Here is a 24,406-nt window from a genome sequence, read left to right on the forward strand (position 1 = left end):
AAAACAAACATTCACTAAATTCATTTATTAGCAACACTTTTCCTGCTAATGGTCAGTTCTTAACACATTATTAATCATCACTGAATCTACAGAACTGTTAATATTTAGCAATCGTATCCTGAACTGTGAGTATAATATCCATAGTTAGTAGTTAGCAGTGATGGCAGTGGTCCTGGATGGTTTAGCAATGAAGATTGGTCCAGCTGGTCCTCTTAACCTCCGATTTTCCATGATATGCCTGATGTTCTTCTTCTATTTTCTCCCTTCCAGAGTAAGGATTTCAGCTGTTCCTGGTGCTGCTTATCCTGCCTTTGGTTTTGCTGACTTACAGTCCCTTGCATCTATCTTGCTCTCTATCTTACAACTTCTTGTATTTCTGGGTGCCTCCCACACACAACTACACACATCTTTGCCCCTTTAGTGGTCACAAAGCTCGCAAGCCTACGTAAAATGCCTGTTACGAAATATTTGTATACTGCTTGAACTATGGCTACACTATTTTAGCATGCTTATATGTGGGTTCAAGGCAAGCTAATATTAATTCCATCCACCATTATTAATGCACTTAGAAATCACAGGTGTCACAAGCACCTTCGTTGGCTACCGTAAGTTCAAAGGCTTCTGGTAAATCACTGACAATTTTTGCTTTTTTGGACTTTTTTCTCTGAAATATTCTTACGGCCAGTCTATATTTACCCATTCCTCCCAGTCAGCAGCCCCTGTGAAGGAGAGCTGAAATTATAGTCATTCTCCTTCAGAGGTTCCCGCACTGTTTAGCAGATTCTGGATGGATTTCTTGCTCCCAGGGCACTGGGTTACAGTTCCTTGCTTGGGGAAGTGTGTTGCCAGCAGATAAGCCCTACTTCGTCACTGTCGTGGTTTAACCCCAGCCAGCAGCTAAGCACCACGCAGACGCTCCCTCTCTCCCGCCCCCACCCCTGCTCCCAGTGGGATGGGGAGGAGAATCGGGAAAGAAGGTAGAACTCGTGGGTTGAGATAAGAACAGTTTAATAACTAAAGTAAATTATAATACTAACAATAATAATAATGAGATATAATAATAATAATAGGAATAATAATTGTAATGAAAAGGACTATAACAAAAAAAAGAAAAGGAAAAAAAAGGAAAAAAAAAAAACAACCCAGTGATGCACAATGCAATTGCTCACCACCCGCTGACCGATGCCCGAGCAGCAATCCGCCCCTCCCGGCCAACTCCTCCCAGTTTATATACTGGGCATGACGTTCTATGGTATGGAATAGCCCTTTGGCTAGTTCAGGTCAGCTGCCCTGGCCATGCTCCCTCCCAGCTTCTTGTACACCTCCTCGCTGGCAGAGCATGGGAAACCGAAATAATCCTTAACTTAAGATAAGCGCTACTTAGCAACAACTAAAACATCAGTGTGTTATCAACATTGTTCTCACACTAAATCCAAAACACAGCACTGTACCAGCTACTAAGAAGAGAGTTAACTCTGTCCCAGCCGAAACCAGGACAGTCATTCATGTTTTCAAGTGGTATGATCATACCTTCTAAATACTGGGAATTAAATTATACAGTTATGGTAAAAATATTCTGTGTGTGTACATACATAATTGTCATAGATGACTCAGATAAGATCTTCAATATCAGATAATTAATAACAAGAGCTAAGGTGAGTAGTAAATATTGAATTTATGGGGAAAATAACCATCCAAGAATGCTGAAGAGCTAGAAGCTAATGAACTGAATGCAAATGGGAAAAAAAAAAAAGTTGGGATTAATTAAGATTTGTATGGAAAAACTTCTGGATATTTGATTCTTCAGCTTTAAAGTTTTCATAACTTTTTTTGTACATAAGAGATATTTATTATGTACCTATCCACACCAGCTTACCAATATATAACTGAATTTCATTAATGTTGCATATTTTCAATATCAGTTGAGTGTACATAATTTCTGAAATATCTCTATAAAAATCACTGTAAATCATAAACATGATTTCTGTTTTAAATCAGACACTCTTTATTCCTATCTTGCTGTTCCCTTCAGCTCCCAAGGATATTTCTTGACTACTGTTAATCAGTCCAGATTTATTAGAGTGAATGTTTTGCATTATTTAATGCACTCTGTATTGCACTGCTCTAGTATCTGTTCTTGAAAAAGAACTTTTTAAAATTCTTTTCCTCATTATTTTGGTATTTGTAGCAACTTTGTAAAACAAATGTTAAGATCTATATGTCTGTCTGATGTCAGAAAATAATTCCAGGCTGTTGCAGGCAGCCTTCCTTCTCTTGAGAAAGGCTACATGGAAATCTCTGCAAGCTTTAGGAAAAAAGCATATCCCAGTTTATCCATACATAGTTTATCCATGCATATGGCTACACCCATGCCATGGACAAGGACATGTGCATGTCCTTGATGTGACAGATTAGCTGTTTTTATAGGTGCTGAAGCAAGCGATTATCAAACTACTCTGCTTTTCCCACTCCTTTTCAGGTATAGGGCTACGTCCCTTATGACTAAAATCTCATGTGCATAGGGTATGCATCATAGGATTAGGTGGAGTCAGACACTCCTAATCTGGTCAGTTAAACTGGGTTGAAAAGCCTTAAAAGTATGAAGGCTACTATGGACAAAGACATCCAAAGTGATTTCATCTGTTTTCAGTTAAGGCTGAGATTGCCAATTCTGACATAAAATATACTGAAAGTACACATTGTTTCACGGCCATTGAATCTGTACTTTGAGGAAGAGATTGAGAATAAAAGAAAATTGCCATCTGATGGGTCTATGCATGAACACCTGGTATTTTCATGAGTAATTTTTAAAATTATTTTACTAATTCTCTGTTTATAATGGAACGACTGAGTCTTTTCAAAGTATGCTACTGAAGTATCATATCCAGCATTTAGTGAGATCAGTAGTTGTTGAATCGTTAAATTCCTGCCTAACAAATAGCAAAACTAGTAAAAAACTAAACAGAGAAACATATGAGTTAAGTAAGGAGAGATACAATATCTAACTTCCAAGCTGGCCCTCCAGGTAATAAAAAAAGCAAAAAAAAAAAAGGCAAAAAAAAAGCCCAAACCTGTGTAAAGAGCTAGAACAAAACAAAAAACATAAATCTAAACATGTCCTTTACAATGCAAATATTTTCTTACAGCTATGCTTTCCACCTTACTGGCAAATAAGCCTGTAGTGAGAGCCAGAGGGACTCCCATTTGGGAGAGTTTCAGCAGTTTTCCAGGTTTAATTCACCCAGATAAGATGTCTCAGTGGTTCCTTTAAAAAAAAAAAAAAGATCCTCTTGATGCCCCGGTTATGAGACACACTATCTGTTAAATAACAAAGTTCTCAGGCTCTGTGAAGAATCGCTGTATCCAACGACCCTCAAAATTTCTCGTTTTTTACCTCTGGTGGGGTAGCGCAGCTGCTGGATGCACAACAGAGCAATGGGTGCCATGTGTAGATATCAGCTCCAGCTTTAATGTCTGCTTTTCCACCCTGTTTGCAAAGCACCTTTTGGTTTCTCTCCTATGAGAAACTTTTAGCTTGGAAGTAAATTGAGCACATTTGACAGTAAGATTGTTCTAAAAGCATGCAAAATAACCGTATGGCTTGACATTTCTCAGTGTCTGTTTACCCCAAACATAGCTTGTTTTGAACATTTATTTTCTCATTTTCATGGCTCATTATACTGGCATTAGTATGCATTATATTATGTATATATTTATTAGATATCGTACTGTCTGTATATGTGAAAATAAGTAATATATGATTATATAATATTATAAGTTTAATTATAATGCATTCATGTTATATTATACACTACAGAGTACTGGGAGGAGATTTTGAGAGTGGGGCCCTGGGGTTATTCATGACCTACAGCATGGTTGCCCATGCAGGCATGGAGCTGGATTCAATGACCGGCTGCTTCTGCCCCATCTTATGGTTCTAATTTAGGTTAAAACAGAAAAAATAGAAGGCAGGGAAAGGAAGCCTTAAGTTCCATGTCCTTCATCCTTGAAAACCATCCAAGTCAGAGCCTTTTGCCATATAACATAAGTTAGTGGCAAGATATGAGATTTTTTTAAAAAATCCTATTTTAATTGTTTACAAATAGTAACATATTCTACTGCTAATTCTGTTTTAACATTTCTTTGGATGTTAAAGTAAAAAAATTCCCGTTTGTCACGCTAGTTGTTATTTCTAATACTAAGTACTCATAAAATCATGAATCATGAGTCATGAATGCCCAGAAATCATGACATTTGTCTACAAAATATAATTGGGCATTTTTTTTGTTGCATTTCTACTGTTTGAAACTTTCTACTTTCAAGCTTTTTTTAATAAAGCTTCAACGACTAGAGTCTTAACAGGACTGTTACATTCTTTTCTAATAACACTGATGTCTTGAGAGGACAACATCACTCCAAAAGATCATCTTTTATTGAAAAACACCAGATACTACATAAAATGTTTAACAATGTTAATACCACATAAAGCAGGGTAGTATAGGTTTCATATGCAATTAAGACAAATTAAGTCATTAAAGTTTAGTGTCATGTTCTTCATCCACTACATGTAAAATATTTCCTTATACATAATTTTACATACATACATACATACATTTTACATACATAGAATCATAAAATCATAGAATCATTTAGGTTGGAAAAAGACCTTTAAGATCATTGAGTCCAACCATAAACCTAGCACTGCCAAGTCCACCACTAAACCATGTCCCTAAGCGCCACATCTACATGTCTTTTAAATACCTCCAGGGATGGTGACCAAACCACTTCTCTGGGCAGCCTCTTCCAATGCTTGACAACCCTTTTGGTGAAGAAATTTTTCCTAATATCCAACCTAAACCTCCCCTGGTGCAACTTGAGGTGGTTTCTTCGCGTCCTATCACTTGTTACTTGGGAGAAGAGACCGACCCCCACCTCACTACAACCTCCTTTCAGGTAGTTGTAGAGAGCGATAAGGTCTCCCCTCAGCCTCCTTTTCTCCAGGCTAAACAACCCCAGTTCCCTCAACCGCTCCTCATCAGACTCATGTAACTCCATTCACCACCACGCTCTGAGCCCGGCCATCCAGCCAGTTTTTTACCCAGTGAAGAGTACGCCTGTCCAAGCCATGAGCAGCCAGTTTCTCCAGGAGAATGCTGTGGGAACTGGTGTCAAAGGCTTTACTAAAGTCCACTACACAACATCCACAGCCTTTCCCTTGTCCACTAAGTGGGTCACCTTGTCATAGAAGGAGATCAGGTTACTCAAGCAGGACTTGCCTTTCATAAACCCAGGCTGACTGGGCCTGATCGCCTGGTTGTCCTGTACGTGCCACATGATGGCACTCAAGAGGATCTGCTCCATAATCTTCTGTGGCACCGAGGTCAGACTGACAGGCCTGTAGTTCCCCAGATCCTCCTTCTGGCACTTCTTGTAGATGGGCACCATATTTGCTAACCTCCAGTCAAGTGGGACCTCCCCAGTTAGCCAGGACTGCTGATAAATGATTGAAAGTGGCTGGGTGAGCACTTCTGCCAGCTCCCTCAGTACCCTTGGGTGGATCCCATTCAGCCCCACAGACTTGTGGGGACTTAAAAATCTAAATATTTTTAGGCTTTTAGTTTTTTTTTTTTAAGAAGTGCTGCAGCTAGCTTCAAAGATGTTATTTTTCCTGAACAAACAGGTAGTATAAAAATGAGAAAACTTTCTTAGTAAAAGCTTTACTCTTAGTTCTAAGAAGTATGTATTTCCACTGAGAATTGTTAACAGTGGGAGATAAGAAGTATCTAGGCTCTTAAAAGCATCTTAAAAGCACCTGTACTATGCAGCCTAACTTCTCTGCCATGTTTGAGGCTGTCATGCTACTCTCCTCTACAGTTACGTCCTATTACATAAAAGAAAGTTGTTTTTCCACCACAAGTTTTTTTCCCTTCAGATGTGCAACCAGCGGCAATATTTCCATGCTATAGCTGCCTTTTTATTCCTACCTCTTTTGCTTTACACACAAGAGTGCACTGTATCATCTTGCAGTAGGAATTCATCTTGAAATCCTTTTTCAAAGTTTCTAAATAGAGTTCAGCAGTTTTCAAATATGAAAAGATTTCTTAATTAGATTAGCAAAACTTTTCTTCTTGTCAAATATTTTCCTTTTTTTTTCTTTTCCTTCTTTTTCTTTTCCTAGAAACATATAAGAATAAATTTACCTGACAATTAACAACAATCTGGATCTAGTTTGTATGTTGATGAGCATAACTGTATGGAGCAATAGGAACTCCCTCTTTGCCTGTTAGCTATATGAATTCTAACAGCTATAAAAACTTCACCTTGGAAGCTAACCAAGGCTTTATTAACATTAACTTTGTCAAGAAGTATTTTTCCTTGTTCAAAATAAAATATTTTTGCTTGTTTGTTTGTTTTTATTTTACTTGTCTAGGAAAGGTTTTCTTGAGCAGAAGATGAGGTTTTCCTGAGATTTCCCTTATTTCTACTGATTTTTGTCTAGCAAAGTAATCCTCAGGATTTTTTTTTGTTTTTCCCCCCAGGGAGAGATTCTCCAAGGCTTTTCTCCCTTTATATTACAGAAACTTCTTGATGGCGTAATATTTTTGTCTGGGTTGAGACACATTTTATGCACACACTCAATATTTCAGCACATAAGCTGTAAATTTAGGAGTACATAATTTACCTCAAACCAAAGAGGCTGATAGCATTTTTATGGGTAATACATTGTGTGCGACATCTGCCAGGCTCCTTACCATCATACTGCAGTTCTCCACAACAGTTTATGAGAAGAAATAAAGAAATTTTAGGGGTGGAAAAGCTATCCAAAGTAGGAGAGTGTAATTATCTCACTGGGGATTTAGCTAGGACAGCAGACTAAAACACTCTTGAAAAGGTGCCACATTATCTTTAACAACTACATGTGGCCAGATCCGTAAAATATTTTTCTGAAAGACTAACAGTTTGTTGCAAAGACCGAACCAAGCAAACTGCCAAAACAACATTTAGGTGCTCTTTGTGATTTCTCAATACACACCTCAATAAACACAACGCTAAGATCTTGGATGTTGCCTGCAGGTTATATACTTATATTGCTATGGGATAAAAATACTTTGACACGGGGGAAGCAGATCAAAAGTCAGATGGGTACCTTCCTCCATAATCAGTCCTCACCACAAGATAGCAGGGACAGATTTGACTTTGTAGGCTCGCACCCGCTCAGTGCCCACTGTGCTTAGCAATAGCCTGTCGAAGATCTTTTGGTCTCTGCTAATTAAAACCAAATAAAATAATGGAAGGAAGTACAAAATTGTGTCGTGTAGATTACTGTGCTGCATTGGCACGGGTCCAAAAGGCCTGTAATTATTCAACATTCATAGCACAATTGCTGCAAAATGTTAACTGCTGAGGTTAAGAAAGCAGAAGCAGTATATCAATGTTTGGTAGTCAAAGCCTGTCCTTCGTGCCCCAAATCAATATTTATAATCATCAATTAGATGTAATGCGATAACCAGGCGTTTCAAAGATCAGAAACAATATTTTTGCTCTGTATGGTGCTGTGGGGTTTGTCAGTTATGACTCTGTAAGGGCATAGGATTTGGGGAACTGTGACCATCTGGATACCTTTTGGCATCTGTTTTGTTTCATTTATTGGTTCATGCAGGTCTGTCCAAACAAACAAAAACCCCCTCCAGAAATATTTTGGCAACTTTATTGATGAAGATTTTAAGGTACTAATACGTAAGAACATGTTGCATGGAAGCCACTACTTTTTCATTGATTTCATTGCACAAAGAGACCAGGCAGAACAAAGTCATAATTAAATGAATTGGTATGAGGCACTTTTCACATGCTTTTTCAAAGTTCAAAGTTACCACAAAGTGGTTAATTATCTGCATTACTAATGGTTGGAATTTTTAGGTAAAAATAGAAGCATTTATTTTTTAAACATCTGTGCTGGTTTGGGCTGGAATAGAGTTAATTTTCTTCACAGTAGCTGGTATGGGGCTGTGTTTTGGATTTGTGCTGAAAAGAGTGTTGATTACACAGGGATGTTTTCATTATTGCTGAGCAGTGCTTACACAGAGTCAGCGCCTTTTCTGCTTCTCACCCCACCCCACCAGCGAGTAGGCTGGGGGTGCACAAGAAGTTGGGAGGGGACACAGCCGGGACAGCTGACCCCAACTGACCAAAGGGATATTCCATGCCATATGACGTCATGCTCAGCATGTAAAGCTGGGGGAAGAAGAAGGAAGGGGGGGAGGTTTGAAGTGATGACGTTTTGTCTTCCCAAGTAACCATCACGTGTGATGGAGCCCTGCTTTCCTGCAGATGGCTGAACACCTGCCTGCCCATGGGAAGTGGGGAATGAATTCCTTGTTTTGCCTTCCTTGCATGGGTGGCTCTTGCTTTCCCTATTAAACTGTCTTTATCTCAACCCACGAGTTTTCTCACTTTTACTCTTCTGATTCTGTCCCCCATCCCACTGCAGGGGGAGTGAGCGAGCGGCTGTGTGGTGCTTAGTTCCTGGCTGGGATTAAACCATAACAATGTCTAATAATCTCTCTTTTTGGTATTTTATTATTATAAGTTTAGAGTATGGAGGAAATCATAGTTTGATCCAGATAGGCTGAAATGAGATATAGCAATCCACCTACTCTATGTTTGCTACGTAAAGGCTTATTAACATCTATTATTTACAAATGAATTCATGGTTTTTTTGCACCTGCAGTATTTTTTCCTTATGTTATTTGCCTTTATAAATTGATATACCAACTGTCCTACATCCATCCCTTTTCTTAATTTATAAATTTCATTGCAGGTATCCCATACATTACTATTTCATACACAAGTGCCTAGTTTTAAATGAACGCGTTAATATAAGAGCAAAGTTTTACTAATAGTGATATAGAGTTTTTTATCAAAAAATAGTGATGTACCTTTCCTTCCCTCTTAGATAAATTGAGTTTATATAACCTAAGAGTGACTCAAGGATATATATATGAAATACATAGTCTCTTGCTATTATAGAAATGATGGTAAACTGACTGCATATTTTCCTGTGAATTTTAAAAGGGTTATTGCATGAATTTTGCTAGCACCTATGCAACTACATCAATAAACAGTTTTTAAAATCCCATCTAAAATATCCTGCGGAGAGCACTAAATGCTGGGGGACCACAAGAGAAATCTTTGCTTTCACTGTGAATAGTTGAGTTTTATGTGTGCTCAGAGACAGAGAGAATGTATAGAGATATATAACAGCATGTTATGCACAGAATTGCTGCAGAGCTAGAAGAAGCAGGCGTGGGAGTCTATAAAGGCTTTTGTCCCATGTTGATGGGATGTTGTCTTTATTTGACCCTAGAATCCAGTACTTCTCTTATACTTCATACAGACATTTGTAGAAGACAAAATGCTGCAAAATTCTACCAAACTTTGTGTTTGCTTTGTATGTGTGTGTATTATGATACTTCTGGAAAACCAAAGCATGTGCTATACTAAATTCTGAATCTGTTGAAGACAATTGAAAAGTACGTTACTATCTTCAACATAGTATCCAATCCCAGCAATCTATAATTCCTTATATACATATGTATACACACACAAACATACCGTGGCAACAGAGCATAGTCTGACTGTGAAATAGAAAACAGAAGTTAAAGTTTCAGTCCCATAAAAATAAAGACTAACACTTTAATCATAAATTTAATTAAATGCATTGTATTTAAATGGCTTTATAATTGCATTTTGAGAATATAATTTTTCTTTTTTTTTAGTTGCAAACATTCCTTGCTATTCATAATAACATTTTGGCCTGAGTGTAGTCAAATAGAATTAATCATTTTTCATACCATTCTTAGCTCAAATTAAATGATGCAGAAAGGAAAAATATCAGCAACTGATGGTTTATTTACTTCGCTTTTGTCATTATTTTACACTTTTCTTGTTAAAGTCTGAAAAGTATAATTTCAAAAGATTAAAAAGAAAAAGCAGGGAGAGATAGAAACTGTATAGTATCATTACTATCAAATTTTCAGATTAAAAAAATTGTACTCCCGTAAAACTTTTTAACTTTTTAACTTTTTATGAGTTCCTAAGTTCACTTCTTTGGTTTAATTTTTTTTTTTTGTTTAATGTTAGTCAAAAGTTAGTTCTTTCCCATTAATCCCTACCGTCTGAGGAAAGTAAACAGCATGATGTAAAAGTATTTCACATTCACATGCATTTTGCACAACAAAACATTAGTTGGAGGGTCTTTTCTAAGAGAAGGAGAGTTGAGGAAAGAGAATGAAGAAGACTGAATCAATGTGCACTTCGTAAAACTACAGCATTTTCAGTATTTTTTGTAGTTATTGAGGTGTTTTCTGTTGGGTTCAGACAGGGACAAAAGAGAAAGTGACTAATCCAGTGGAAGCCAGGTCTCCTGAGTTCATGGTAAGTGCTTTAACAGCAAGATCAGTGGATACAGCACCGATTCTCTGCGTTTCTGGTTTCCTGCGTGTTTAGCTGCCTTTAATCCAGAACTTTGGTCTTACTGCCAGGTTACTGTCAACAAAATGGAGTTTGTGATGGTTACAACCAAAGCTTCATTTGTATATCACTAGGGTGAAAATTCACCATCACAGATGAGGTTTTAGCAAGGGTTTATTGCAGCATCACTACCCCAAGTGCCATTGACTCTCCCCTTTAAATTGTGGGGGAACTGCATATGTTGCCCTTGATACCACGGCACTTGGCTCATCTCAGTATCCCATAAGGATTCACTCATAGAGAAGAGCCTCACTCTAAGAGAAAAGTCCAAGGTATCAAGGGCAAGATGAATTACCCTTTGCATCCCTTCCTGTGAAAAATACCCCACACATTTAGGAGACTGAACCTAACCATTGATGAACAAAGCACCATGATAATATTACAATGGTAGTTCATGGATTTTGGAGGGAGGGGGACCCTAAATTATTTATACAATGAGGCGATATGACTTATAGCAAGCAAAGTGATATTGTGGAACAAAAAATCACATTTCCAAATTAATTTTATTCATTAACTTAAATTTATATTAACTAATTTACATATACTCCTTTCTCACCCTGTTTCCAGTCTTCAATTAGCTTAATTTAACCAGAAATCTCTAGATAGGTCACAGCTCTCAAGTTTAATAAAAAATGATTGAAACAGGCTTAATAGAAATTCATAAGTTACTGATGTTCTTTGGAGTAACACATACATTATTTAGTTCTGAGTGATGCTCTACACATTTAACCATATTTAGGCAACTAATTGTACTAGATTTAATGTCCCTGTGTGAGTATCTTTCAAGATATGAGACAGCTACTCACTTAACTCACTGGATTGCTCACCAAAGCAAAAACCAGCTCCTGGATATTGATTACTCATATTAACAGTTTTAATGACAGAAGAATACTGCATAAAATAAACTAGAAAAACCTTAATTACTTTTAGTGTTCCCTGAACTGCTCTAAATGAAGGTAAAGAGATAAAGAGAAAATTTCTATAAAGTATGTTTTAAAGTGTTTTGAAATAACTGGGTTTTTTGTTGAGTCACTGAGGATATTCTGTCTTCAACACTTGCTGCCAGTAATTTCAGTAGAAGTTAAAGGTGCCTCCATTCTGAAAATAAGATCCTCTCCCTTTTATCTATTTTATGACTTGTTTTACACTGAGAAGGCTCTAATAACAAACAGTATGCAAACTTACTAGTGAGGCATCACTAGAGAACTAAATCAGGCAAGGCAAAGAAATGTGATATACTCCAGAGTGTATGATCCAGGTTAGCTTAAAAAGGAGGTTCGTTCTTTAGAATTTTGCTTCCTTTCTCCCCAGTATGTGATTGCATTTGACTTTGTTCTAGGCAAATAAATCAAACTGAGATACTGAAAACCTGGAGAGGGGAAATGTTGGTATTCTAAGGAGACAAAAGGATAGAGACCAAAAAACAAAAAAAAGAGGTAACAAGAAAAATTTGAAAAGGCAAACAAAAAGGCTGAATTTTCCTTTGAGCCATTAAATTATGTTAAAAATATTCAAGCACAGTATGTGGCTTCGTTACAAATAATAATTTTTTAGAAAGAAAAATATCCATGAAATATTCATTCTGCAAAATACATATAGTAACAAACATTCTTTCAGCAAAACTGAGGGAATAGGTTTTTTGAAACCATTTTCTAAAGTCAAAAGTTTTCAACAACTTGAAGACCTTTTGTAAAATCCCAGAGAATTATGTATAAAAATAGACAGCAATATAGAGGATTCTTTTAGCAAACAAACTCAGTTTTCAAAACATAACTTTGAAAATCATCAAAAGTGTTGTACAACTGAAATCATCAGTGTTGTACCACTGAACTGGTATGGATTTCTAAGCTAATTGACAAAAACATTTTGGGGTACAAAATTAATTTTTATTATATTTTAATCCTGTATTAAAGGAATTGACTTTCTACCTAAAACATATTCAGAATTCAAATGCTTTCTTTCATTTTGTGAGAGCAGCAAAGAATTCAAGAAATTTGAAATTGCATATTTTGATTGATCCTGCTAGCTGCCACACAATTCAGACCTTAGGCCAAGAGAAAACAATATTATAAAAGAGTTCTCAAAAACCCTAAAAGCTAAAATGGCTTTATTCAATATTAAATTACATTATTTCTCCTGTTATTAAAACATTGGGACATAGAAATACCAAAAGAGAAGTGGATTCCTTAACATTTGTGGTTTTTTCCAAGCATTTTTTAAACACTGCTCTAGCCACTATCTCTTACAGTTCAAACTGTTCACTCAGAAAACACATGAAAAAAGATTTGTCTTCTTCTCAGTTGGGAAACTGAAGTAACTGGTTTATAAGGCATCAGAGAAGGTCATTACTTTAGGTCTAGTGACTATCGTCACTACTTCAGGTCTAGTGACCTAGAGAAGGTCAGCAGTAGAACCAGGAAACCAGTTCACATAATCACATCCTACATTTTATGTTGGAAATACAAACTGATTCTTGTCTCCAATTAATATCGCTTCATTTTTTCATTTTCACATGCTTCTTCTAATCAATCATAAACTGAAATTTTCTTCCTGAACGTGAGAAATTACTCTGATTTCCTTTTCTAAAATACATTGAAACTGCTAATAAGAAATGCAGTAATTGTACATTTAGATTTCCTTTCATTTCTTTACTGGGGAATTTAAGGTGGAATTCGTCTTGCCTATCTTTAGATGTCTACAGCATAGACCTTAACATCTGAACCAACTGTTTAAGCCTGCACCTGCATTAATGCCTTAATTCAAAGCAGTATTGGGTTTTTTTTCAGAGAAACTCTAGTCAAACACTAATTAACCCTAATTAACCCTAACCCAATGCTTACAAAGCATTGATTTGGTTTGCAGAGCAGGTGCTGCTGTATGTAGTCCTTTTCAAATGAAACTGAACTGGAGGAGGTTGACCCCAGGGTGTCCCAAGTGCTACCAGAGACCCAACATCTCAGCCAGTGACTGGTCCATTAGACAACCTGGAGCTGTATGTGTGGTGATGACACTATTTGATCTGAGGACTGACATAACCTAGTTCAAAGGAAAATTCTCTTGTGGTCTAGGGAGTGAGTCATCTTAGAGCAGTGGTTACTTTAGTCTTCTGAAATCTGTTGAGCGTAACAGGAACTGCAGGCATTGAAAACCAAGTGAGATGGTTCCTCCCACAGTGACATACAGGTGAGTGATGTTTCTCTGTGTGTTCTTTCCTTTATACAGTCTGTTTTTTTCCATTTCATTGCTTTATTTAAGTTTTTGATGAACTTATGCTCCATAGTAGGAATGTGCAATCATGTTGGCAAGACCTCTAAATATAATCTCTATTTCCACCTAAAAATAGCCCTGAGTAAAACACTGAAATAAACCACTTTATGTATCTTCTGATCAGGCAAACAACTCAAACAAGTTTGAAATACAGAAATTCAGTGGTGGTATCAGTAGGAAACTGGAATACATTTTGAATCATGTGGAGGTACTTTGTGTATGGAAAACAGGTACCTAAGAATCTAGTAATAGATAAGTATTCTTTCTGCTGTTTTATGGTCATGCCAAAATATTTATTTAGATTTTTATTATTTATTTTTTTCTCTTAATAAAATCTTTGCAGTATGAGAGGAACACCAAAAGAGTAAGTTACCAAAAAGATCTGGTTTTAGATGTCAAAGCTGAAAATGAAGTTATAACCTGTAGCTTCACCTGTGCAGATCTCTCCTCTTCATTTAGAATAAGATATTTTATCCCAAAGATTAGGGTATTTCTATTAATATTGAGGCTGATATAAGGTACACTGAAATCAATGGGATTCATGGGTCTGAATCTTGAAAATACTGAGCACAATAGCAGCTGAAGAGATTTGGCACATCTAATGAATCATTCAGTCAACACCAGAAAGGATTATACTTTCATTACAAACTTTTGACACATTTCTTTGTGAAATCAGGATACTATACTGGATCATCCTTTGATATTTATATCATTACAGAGAGTGGGAAAAATGATGCCTTGTTATGATAATGTCATTTCAGTCCTGGCAAAGAAAAAATCTAGACAGGCTGATGAAGTAATACTTGATTTCTATTGTAGTTATGAATTGAATGCTTATTTATCGGTAAACCTTATGCCATAAATAAAGCTAATATTGCATGCGACAATACAGATCTGTGGCACTGATATTTTTAAGAGGGGTGCCTGAATGTGCATAGTAATACTGCCAAAGGAAATAGCAATAAAATAACAGAATTTCTTACAGAAATTACAATGGTTTCTTTTTTCTACTCAGAATGAGGCATGTCTCAGTGAAAGAATTTTCACAATGTGATACAAAGAATGTTTAGTACAAGAAAGCTGAATCAGAAGGAAATTCTTTTAAAATGAAATTATTTTCTTATATACTTGTACTTCACTATTTTGTTAAAGGACTATAGAGTATTCAATGTTTACAAAAAGGGTGGGCTAACCCCTTTGATCATGTGTCTACAGGAGAGGCATATTGATTTATGAATTAGATTGCATGTCAGAACATTAAATATTTCAATTCCATGTGCTACAAACTAACTCTTTATCCTAGGAAATTCTTTAGGTAATTAGAAGTGTATTACAGAGCAATCAAAAGTCAAAGCCTGTATTCGTAAACCAATATACAAAGAAAGATGGCAAAGCTAGAAAATGACTAGCTATTTATGCTCTCATTGAGAAAGGATGTTCCATACATAAAACCAAGTACCCTTATTAGGGGGAAAAAAAAAATCTATGTCCTGTAAAGGCACCTGCAGGCAAATCAACTTTCACATGAGGCATCTACATATCAATAGTAAATGCACCAGTACTTCTTATAGCACTGGCGGGCAATTTCTGATCCATTAAATACAATCTAGCCATATCACTCAATCTCTTCATAGACTGGCTAAGTTTGGTGTTGAATCATGCCCTTTTGTTCCCCCACTTTTGTTAAATTTTCACATAGTTTTCTAACTGCCCTTATTATTACAAACCTTCTGGGTTTTAACATAATTCATAAATATTCATGGCTAATTTAAACTTCTTGCCCTTGTGCCATTGTTATCATATCACAGGAAATTGCTCTTCTTCTCCAGTGACCATCTTCTAATTATTGCATATATGGAAAGCAACTGCATCTCCTCTCAGACTTTGGTTTGCTTGGATGAAAAGAAAAAACCCAATCTGTCATCCACATTTCACAAGGGAGGCACTCCATTTCCTAATATTCCTGTGACCTCTCCTCTGCATCCGTTCCATCTGTAATTAAGCCTTCCTGAAACCATAGTAGCAGAACTGTATGCAATGCTCTATACAAGGTTTAAACGGTGGCCGGCATAATGTTAATACTTCCCAGCAATTAAAGAAAATGCTCGTCCCAATACATCTTATCATCTGCCTTTTCCGTGGCTTCATCAAAGTGGTAGATTGTCCCATAATCATCAAAACAGGAGGTAGGCAAAGTCCTACAAAACAAACGTTGTCAATGCATCTGTTTTAGCCGTTATTGGTGCCAGGAGCATGCTATGAAGGGTTATAAAACAAATATAAAAGCTGTTGTTCCTATGGGTAGACCAGATGTACAAAATCATTACTTTTATTTTTGTGACAATGTGGTATGGAGATTAATAGAAGTTCTATAAAATAATGCTGATAATGCTTTGTTTTCTGTTAGCAATAGCATATGAATGTCTGCCTGTGTATATGAGTCAGGGAAGAAAAAAAGATGGGGCAAATGATTTGACCATTAACTTAAAGCATCTGATAAATGAAATTGCAACAATGACCCAAAGCTACTTCTTCAGAGCCAGCTTCTTTTATATCAGTCATTTCAAGTCAGCTCTTCAAATGTACAAATCCATTATGTTTCATATGGGTTTTTTTTTATTTTTAAGTGAATAATACATTATTTATTAATTTCAGAACAAGAGTAGTATAAAGGACAATACTCCTCTAGGTTGTTTAGTACATGGCACAGTGAGTTGAGGATATCCAGAACCAGGACTAAGCAAATATTTTGAATCAGTATTCTGAAGGTCAGCAGCAAACGCAAAAAGTGGGGAAAATACTGGTAGAATCTGAACTGGAAGAATAATGTTCAGTCAGAAATAAAGAATAGAATGTGCTTAAAGATAAAACAGGTTTCCTTTTGGTGGGCAAAAAAATCCATTCTGCAAGTACTTTTTGCCACTTAAAAAGAGCTAAGTTTAGGCATTCTTTTGTCTACATTTGGGATTTTTTTCAGCCAAAGTGATGATACCAGTTTTGTGAGTAAACAAACAAACAAAAAAGAAAATAAAAGCAACTTTGAGCAACCAAACTTACCCAGGGAAAAATGTCTCCTGGACAGAATTTCATGGACTGATGAGGCTCTAAAGAGCATCCTTAAAATTCAGACCTTCAGAAAGCAAAACACCTTCACTTCATCCATAAGCACCAACCAAACTATGGGCAGTACGAATGGATTTGAACATAACATAACATGACCCTGTCAGTTGGAGAAGATGTGTTTTCACTTTGTGCTTTGCTGGGCTACAGGCAGAGACCTCAGCAACCTATAAAATATAAAGCGTATTAAATTAAAAAATTCAGCTTAACAGTATTAGTAAAGTTAAATATTTGATACAGAGAAAGTTCATAGGTTCACTATATATTGAAATTAAATATCTATAATGGCATTGCAAGTGGTGGTGAAAGTGAACTCGAAAACATTCAAAGTTACTCAGGTAATTTTTTTTATACTTACATGTTAGGAGCATAAACAAAGCTTAATACTTCTCTAGTTCAAAATTTGCCTATGCCACACACAGATACATTTTTTTTGAGGTTATGTTAGAGGACAAACCCAGGTTTATATTGATCTACACAAGCTATTTATATTTTTTAGGTTTTCTGAAAAGGCAGCATGCTTTTTAGCAGAGCAAGGAAAAATACCAAATCATTTGTATTTGTAACAATAAGAATGATCACTGAAGCAGTATCAAACACTTACTATCCCCCTTTCTGTCTAGTGTTTTATCAAATGATTTAAAAATGACTCATGTAATTTAAATTCTCCATAAAAAAGAGACTTGTGTTGTTCTCTAAAGTTTCTGGCTGCAAGATATGATTGCAACATGATTTGTTACATGAAGCAAAATAATTGATCAAACCTACAGAGTTCCACAGAGCTATCAGTCACACAAACACCTGAGTGGAAAAAACCCCATAAACTCACAAGTTCTAAGTAATGCCTGTGCCTTGGTGTGGGATGAATAAACTGCTGATAAAAACAGTTGCAAACAGAACTATATATTAAAAAATAAAAAAAGAAAGGTAAATGAAAAATCTTTTTTTTTCACCATAACAAATAATATCTGAAGGGTGCAGAGAAGACAGTTAACAAAAAGGATACAGTTGAAATCAGGCATATCTTTACAAATTATGTAGAAACATCACTTATCAATTTACATTTAAATTAAATAAAAATTTCTGGCAATCAACAGAAAACACACCACAGTAATTAAGGGTTCTAATGACATCTGCAGTTTTAAGTAGTTACTTGTACACATAGTGTCCTAAATTCTTGTTAAGTGCTGTAGTTGCTCCATCATTTCCCACAGATTAGGGAGACTTATCAGGAAATGCCTAGAGCACAGAATGGTTGAGGTTGGAAGGGTCCTCTGAAGGTCATTTGGTTCAAACTCCCCCTGCTCAAGCAGGGCCACCTAGATGTGCAGGTGGCTTTCGAATATCTCCAAGGATGGAGACTCCACAACCTCCCTGGGCAACCTGTGCATCACCCTCACACTTTGTGAAAAAGTGTTTCGTGATGTCCAGACAGAGCCTCCTGTGTTTCAGTTTGTGCCCATTGCCTCTGGTCCTGGCACTAGATATCACTGAGAAGAGCCTGGCTCTGTCTTCTTGGCACCCTCCCTTCAGGTATTGACATACATTGATAAGATCCCCTGAGCCTTCTCTTCTCCAGGCTGAACAGTCCCAGCTCTCTCAGCCTTTCCTCCTAAGAGAGATGCTCCAGTCCCTTAAACATCTTCGTGGCCCTTTCTTGGACTCTCTCCAGTATGTCCACTTCTCTCTTGTACTGGGGAGCCCAGAACTGGATGCAGAACTCCAGGTGTGGCCTCACCGGTGCTGAGTAGAAAGGAAGGATCCCCTCCCTTGACCTGCTGGCAACGCTGCTCCTAATGCAGCCCAGGATACCATTAGCCTTCCTTGCCACAAGGCCACATTGCTGGCTCACGGTCAACTTGGTGTCCACCAGGACCCCCAGGGCCTTTTCTGGGAAGCTGCTTTCCAGCTGGGTGGCCCCCAGCATGTCGTGGTGCCTGGGGTTGTTCCTCCCAGGTGCAGGACTATGGGCTTCCCCTTGTTGAACTTCATGAGGTTCAGAGCAGCAGAAAGGGCATTACAACTAATTCCTGTAGTTGGCATTCCTCAAAGAAAAGAGGTGTACCTTCAGAAGAGCTCACTATTAACTGTTTCTACCAACACAAGTACCTGATCTGTGAAGTACACTTTGCATTAAATGGTGTATTGAACTATTATTTCTTTATTAGTGAATCAGTAGCCAGTTATCAATATTGCTATCAAGGCAACATGTCAAATATCCCTGGAAAAAAACCCTCAGACATTATTACCAGTGTTGGCAGAACAATACACATATATGGATAGAGATGTTGTAGTGAATAACACCAACGTATGTATTAGATGGCTTTGTACTTTCCCTTTTCCCGGCAAAGGTGCTCTGTTCTGCCCACTGATGTCACCAGGAGGTAGAATATTGCAAGGTTAAGATCTAAATTTATATCTATTTACAACACATTTCTTATAGCTTCAGAATTCATTCCGGCCTTGACTCCGTGTGTGCAAGTGCCCTCAAAACTGGCAACTGGCAAGGTCTCCTTAATTTAGCAGGCTTGCAACCTTGTCAAAGTCCTCTTTCAGGTTCCAAGTGCCCTATCTTTCATTTTCATAATTGGTAGTGCAGAGAAGACTAAATGCAAAGTCAGGAAATTAATTTAGATACGATGCCCTGATCTGCATTTCTTTAATTCAGGCTGATGTACTCAATTATGGGTCACTTTCAGTGATATTGCACCAGAAGTGTGTAACTAAGGAGGCCAAAAGCTGAATCTCAGGAAGAAATAGTTTGACCTGCCAAACAGCAGAAACCGTTCTGAAGGATTTATATTCAGATGTAATGCTCAGTCACAGAAAGAAGAGAATCAGTATATATATATACATAAAAATCCCAATTTACAGCAAGAAAGTGAAGTACATAACAAATTTTAAACATGTTATTCTAAGAATGTATAACAAGTGCTTAATGTTAAATGGAAGAGAAAGAGCTCTCCTGAATTAGAGCCCTAATTGGGATGAAAAAGTTGCTTTTTCCTTTTGCCTTTAATACCTTATGGCCTGGGAAAATAAAAAGAGTCTGTAACCTGTCCTGAACGATGCGCAGGCACAGAGACGTTTCCGAATATGAAGTCTCTTCCAAAAGAGACACTTCCATAGTCCCTCCTCTTCTCGAACAAGGATGCTCTGAGCCTGGTGCTTCACCTCATACCCAAAAGAAAGGGGGTGATCTCGCCTGTCTCAACATAGTTCACCTAATTGCACTTATCTGAGGACTTCCTCTGGCTTTGTCAGAGTTTACCTCTTTTTTTTCCTTGTTCTGCTGGATTATCCTGGTTCCACTAGACATTGTACCTGACACAATCCATTCCTTGTTCTGATCTTACAGTGTGCTTGTTCTTATTTTCCTGTATCCTGTTTGTGCAACTGTAGCACAAACCTCTGTTTTTTCCCTTTGTGGTTGCATGTTACTTGATATGTGCAGAGAGAGATACACACAGGTAGCTGTGGTAGAACATGCTTGCCACCGGTCATGCTATTTGTACTCTTACCAATGTCACAAAATGCCTGTGCAAGTTGCTGGTTATGCCAGGTTAGTATGCTTATGTCTGGGTTCAAGGCAAGTAAATATTAATTATATCTTCCTTAATCTCTTTCTCCATCATGGGTGCAAGAGGCCTCTGCTTTGGCAACAAGGTTTTACCATTAGATTTCATTGATTTTTACCCTTGATGTTCTCTCTTTTACCTTTTTTCTCTTTTTATTTTGAAAATTCAGTTGAGATTTTAAAAAAAAAAGTATTTATATTTAGAATTTTTAAGACAGCAAAGTGCTCCAGAACACTATATTAAACAATTATGTATGTGCATATTGGATGCACTCCAGCTTCCTTTCTTAAATCTTTCTTTTTTTTAAAGGTAACCGTAAAGTAGATCTGGTGGGCAATACATCTTTTCACCAATGATTATGTAGACAACAGAGGAAAAAAAAGATGAACTTGTGAATAATTTATAAACTGGATAGGAAAAAGGCAGATCGATCTGTTAATTTATTAAATATTAATAATTCTACCAGCTTGACATGATAGCATAATTTGGGATAATTGTAAAGCTTCTTATTCAAGGAAAGAATAATCATGAACCACACCCTCATAATGAAGCAACCAAATAAATAAAATAAATGCCAAGGGTGACAAGAAACTGGATACCAAAAATTTTAAAATTATAAATATAATTATATACCTAGTAGACTGTAAGCACAGTGAATGAACATCAAATGTTTGCTGGTAAGAGATAGTTTTCTAGAGCATCATTCTTCTGGAATTTCCCCTTTATAAGAAAAACATTTTCATGATTTGTCCTAGGTAAAATGTTCTCTAAAAAAAAACCTAAACAAAACAAACACCAAACCAAAATCACAAAAAACCCCCTTCAGGGTAAAGAATGAGGTTTCTGAATGCTATTTAGAATATGTATGTCATGAATCCTATTTAGAATATGTATGTCATCATAATTTCTTTTAAGGAACGTGTTTTCTAAACAATTTACTCATATTGTTTCTAGATATTCCCAGTAGCATTTCTGTAATTCCACTTTTATTTCAGTTTCTGAAGATGAAACAAGACCTGTCCACCATTCTTGGCCCTTCTGCTTGTGAACCTCTCCCTCTGACCCCTCACAAATCCAGTCATACCAAAGCAGTGGAACAACAGTTCATGCACTATGCTTCCTCCAAGATCTGTTTCATCTTGTCTATGCCCCTACATTTTCAGAGAATCTGGAGGAAAAGAAGGCTTTGTGATGAGTGCTAAAGATCAACAGTTCAAATTATTTCAGATGAAGGTTCTAAAGGCAAGAAAGAATTTCAAACGTGAAGTACAAACAAGATAGATACATTGTTTTTAAAATCCAGTTGAACCAAGCCATCTGTTCCTCATGTGTCTGAAGTGGGCATATAGGCAGAAGACATAGATAGTTTCTAAAATAACTCCTGCTGCTCCTGGATGTCCTGGGTGTTTATAGCAGAAGCGTTGAATGGAGACCACCATGTCTCTCTACTTGAAGGATGTCATCACATCTTTGTGAGCTAAAATTATGAAATGTGCTTGGGCTCTATGCACTTTTTTATACCTGTTTAGCTGAGTTTTAAAGAAAACGAAAGAAGTTAGCTTCTTAATATTCATCAGTTCTCTTATTCTGATGACCTTATAGCAGCCTTTAAGAAACCTCATTATTTGGTACCTGAGAGGTAGAAACATTTGGATCCATTAGAACAGAAAGGGTTTTGCGGGGAATTATTTTCCCCAATATCAGAAATTCTATACTGGTCAGCAAAATCTCAAAGCTGAGACTGGAGTTTCCAGTTTAAGAAAATCTAAAGAGAGAAAAAAAAAAAAGGAAAAAGAAGAACTGTTAGCTCTGAAGTTTGTGCAAGCACATTAATAGGATGAAATTCAGTCCTTATCCTATCCAACCCCTGGTGCTAATTTTCAGTGCCTGAAATCTGTGACAGACAAGCACTAATTTCTGAGGAGTGCTCATATGGCAACTGTTAAAATGGCAGATCCCTTACTCTTGTGTTTATGCTAATAACATTTAGTGGGGTTAGCAATCACATTGATTTCCCATATGTAATAAGAAGAGTGTAACGCTATGTTCCTAGTTAAAGTTTATTGAGCAGGCAGGATATTAGAAGTCAGAACTGATTAATTCAGGGTATAAACAATCACCTTTTTTTTCTTTTTCTTTTTTTTTCCACACAGTCTTGTCTCCCAAACACTTCACCACATATCCCTGTTAGTGATCTCATTTCTGATGACACTTGTTTCTTTTACTTTCCTTTGTGAGTTTTCACCTTTACATTAAAGAACACGTTAAGTATTGATGGCTTAGTCTTGACACGTGCCATCGGAGTCAGATTGAACTCAATGGTTCAATGTTAGGCCCTTAAATGGACCACCAGTCTGGCTGGAGCAGAGAGACCTTGTAATATGGTTTCCAGTTCACACCAATAGTGAAAGCCTTCAAATTATAATATAATAAAAAAAAATATGACGAATGTTCTATAGACTCAAATGTAGGGTTTTTTACACTAGAGATAAAGGGGGCATTTATTCTCTTTTTCTTTGTATCTATTGTAAGGTCAAGAGCAGCAAGGGAGTAGCCTATAATTTGGGTAAGCTCATTTCAGGTTCCTTGGGGAAAAATTTGTAACTAAGTGGAAAGCACATTTTTAACTATCCCAATCTAAGTAGAAGTATCTTCTAATGTCCTCCTTGCTCAATAAACTTCTACTAGAAATGTAGCAGTCTATTCTTATTATTACTTAGGGGAAATCAAGACAATTGCTAACCCCATGATATGCTATTGCCATAGCCACAGGAGTAAGGGATCTGCCATCATAGCAGTTGCCATATGAGCACTCATTAGAATTACTAATTTGTCACAGAATTGGAGTGGGAATGAACACCTGGAGTGTGACTTGATAATGACGGAGCTCTATTCCAATAATGAGCCTGCTGCCTTAATGTAAGTCTTTTTCATAACTTCAGGTAACTTAAGAAACCACTCTCTGTCAGTGTTGAAAACATAAATATATATATTTAAGTTTTTTCAAGTTTTACATATGTATACACATACATATTACATATATAAAAGAAGATATCTTGCTACTTCAAGACAATAGTGAAACAACAGAAAGAGCACAAGAAGGCTATATGGGTTTGCTTCCCTGTAAATAAGGGCAAATCTGCCCCATGGCAATTATTTTTATCACGTTCATAAGAGAAAAATAAAAGTAAAGGCACAATCAAGCTAAAGACGATTTAATAGAAATACAAAGCAAAAGCACAAAACATCTTGACTGACTCCAGCGAAAGGCTGGGGTGCAATAGGACATGATGTTCTGGTCCTCTCACAGGCCACAAGATCCCCTTCCATGTACACCATGTCTCATATAGTGTTTTAAACAGGTTAGGGCAGGGTAGTAACCATACTGACACCTAAATAAATTACGCTTCTCAATTTCTGCTTTTCTTCAACTGCTCCTGAAATGTCTTCCTTCCTTGGACCAACTGACAGACTGTTTAACTCTAGGTGACAGCTATACTTGAAATCCCATAGGATTTTATTGTAATCTCATACTTAAGAAGCCTTTCTGTCCACCTATATGAACAACTTTTTTCTTTAAGACTGTATAGATCCTTCTTTCTCTACGTGCTACCTTACAGCAAGATCTCTCTCTCTTGGTGTTTTTACATTTTATGTTCTGGTTTCACTAGGAGAATCCATTGGCTGTTGCCAAATATTGTGGTAATCCCATTCCTATTGTCTTCTTACGGGATTCGTCCCGCTCATCTCAGACAACTGAATTTCTTCATGGCAGTCAGTAAAAGGATTATCTAAGGCTACTTCTCCAAGAAGGATGGATTTTATTCTCCTCTGACTTGAGAGATCAAGAAATTAATCTTCTTTTTCTAAGGATGGAGTTATAATTTCTATTGGATAAATAGTAAAGGTGA

Source organism: Gymnogyps californianus, chromosome 8 (genome assembly GCF_018139145.2).
Source record: "Gymnogyps californianus isolate 813 chromosome 8, ASM1813914v2, whole genome shotgun sequence".
NCBI classification, from domain to species: domain Eukaryota; kingdom Metazoa; phylum Chordata; class Aves; order Accipitriformes; family Cathartidae; genus Gymnogyps; species Gymnogyps californianus.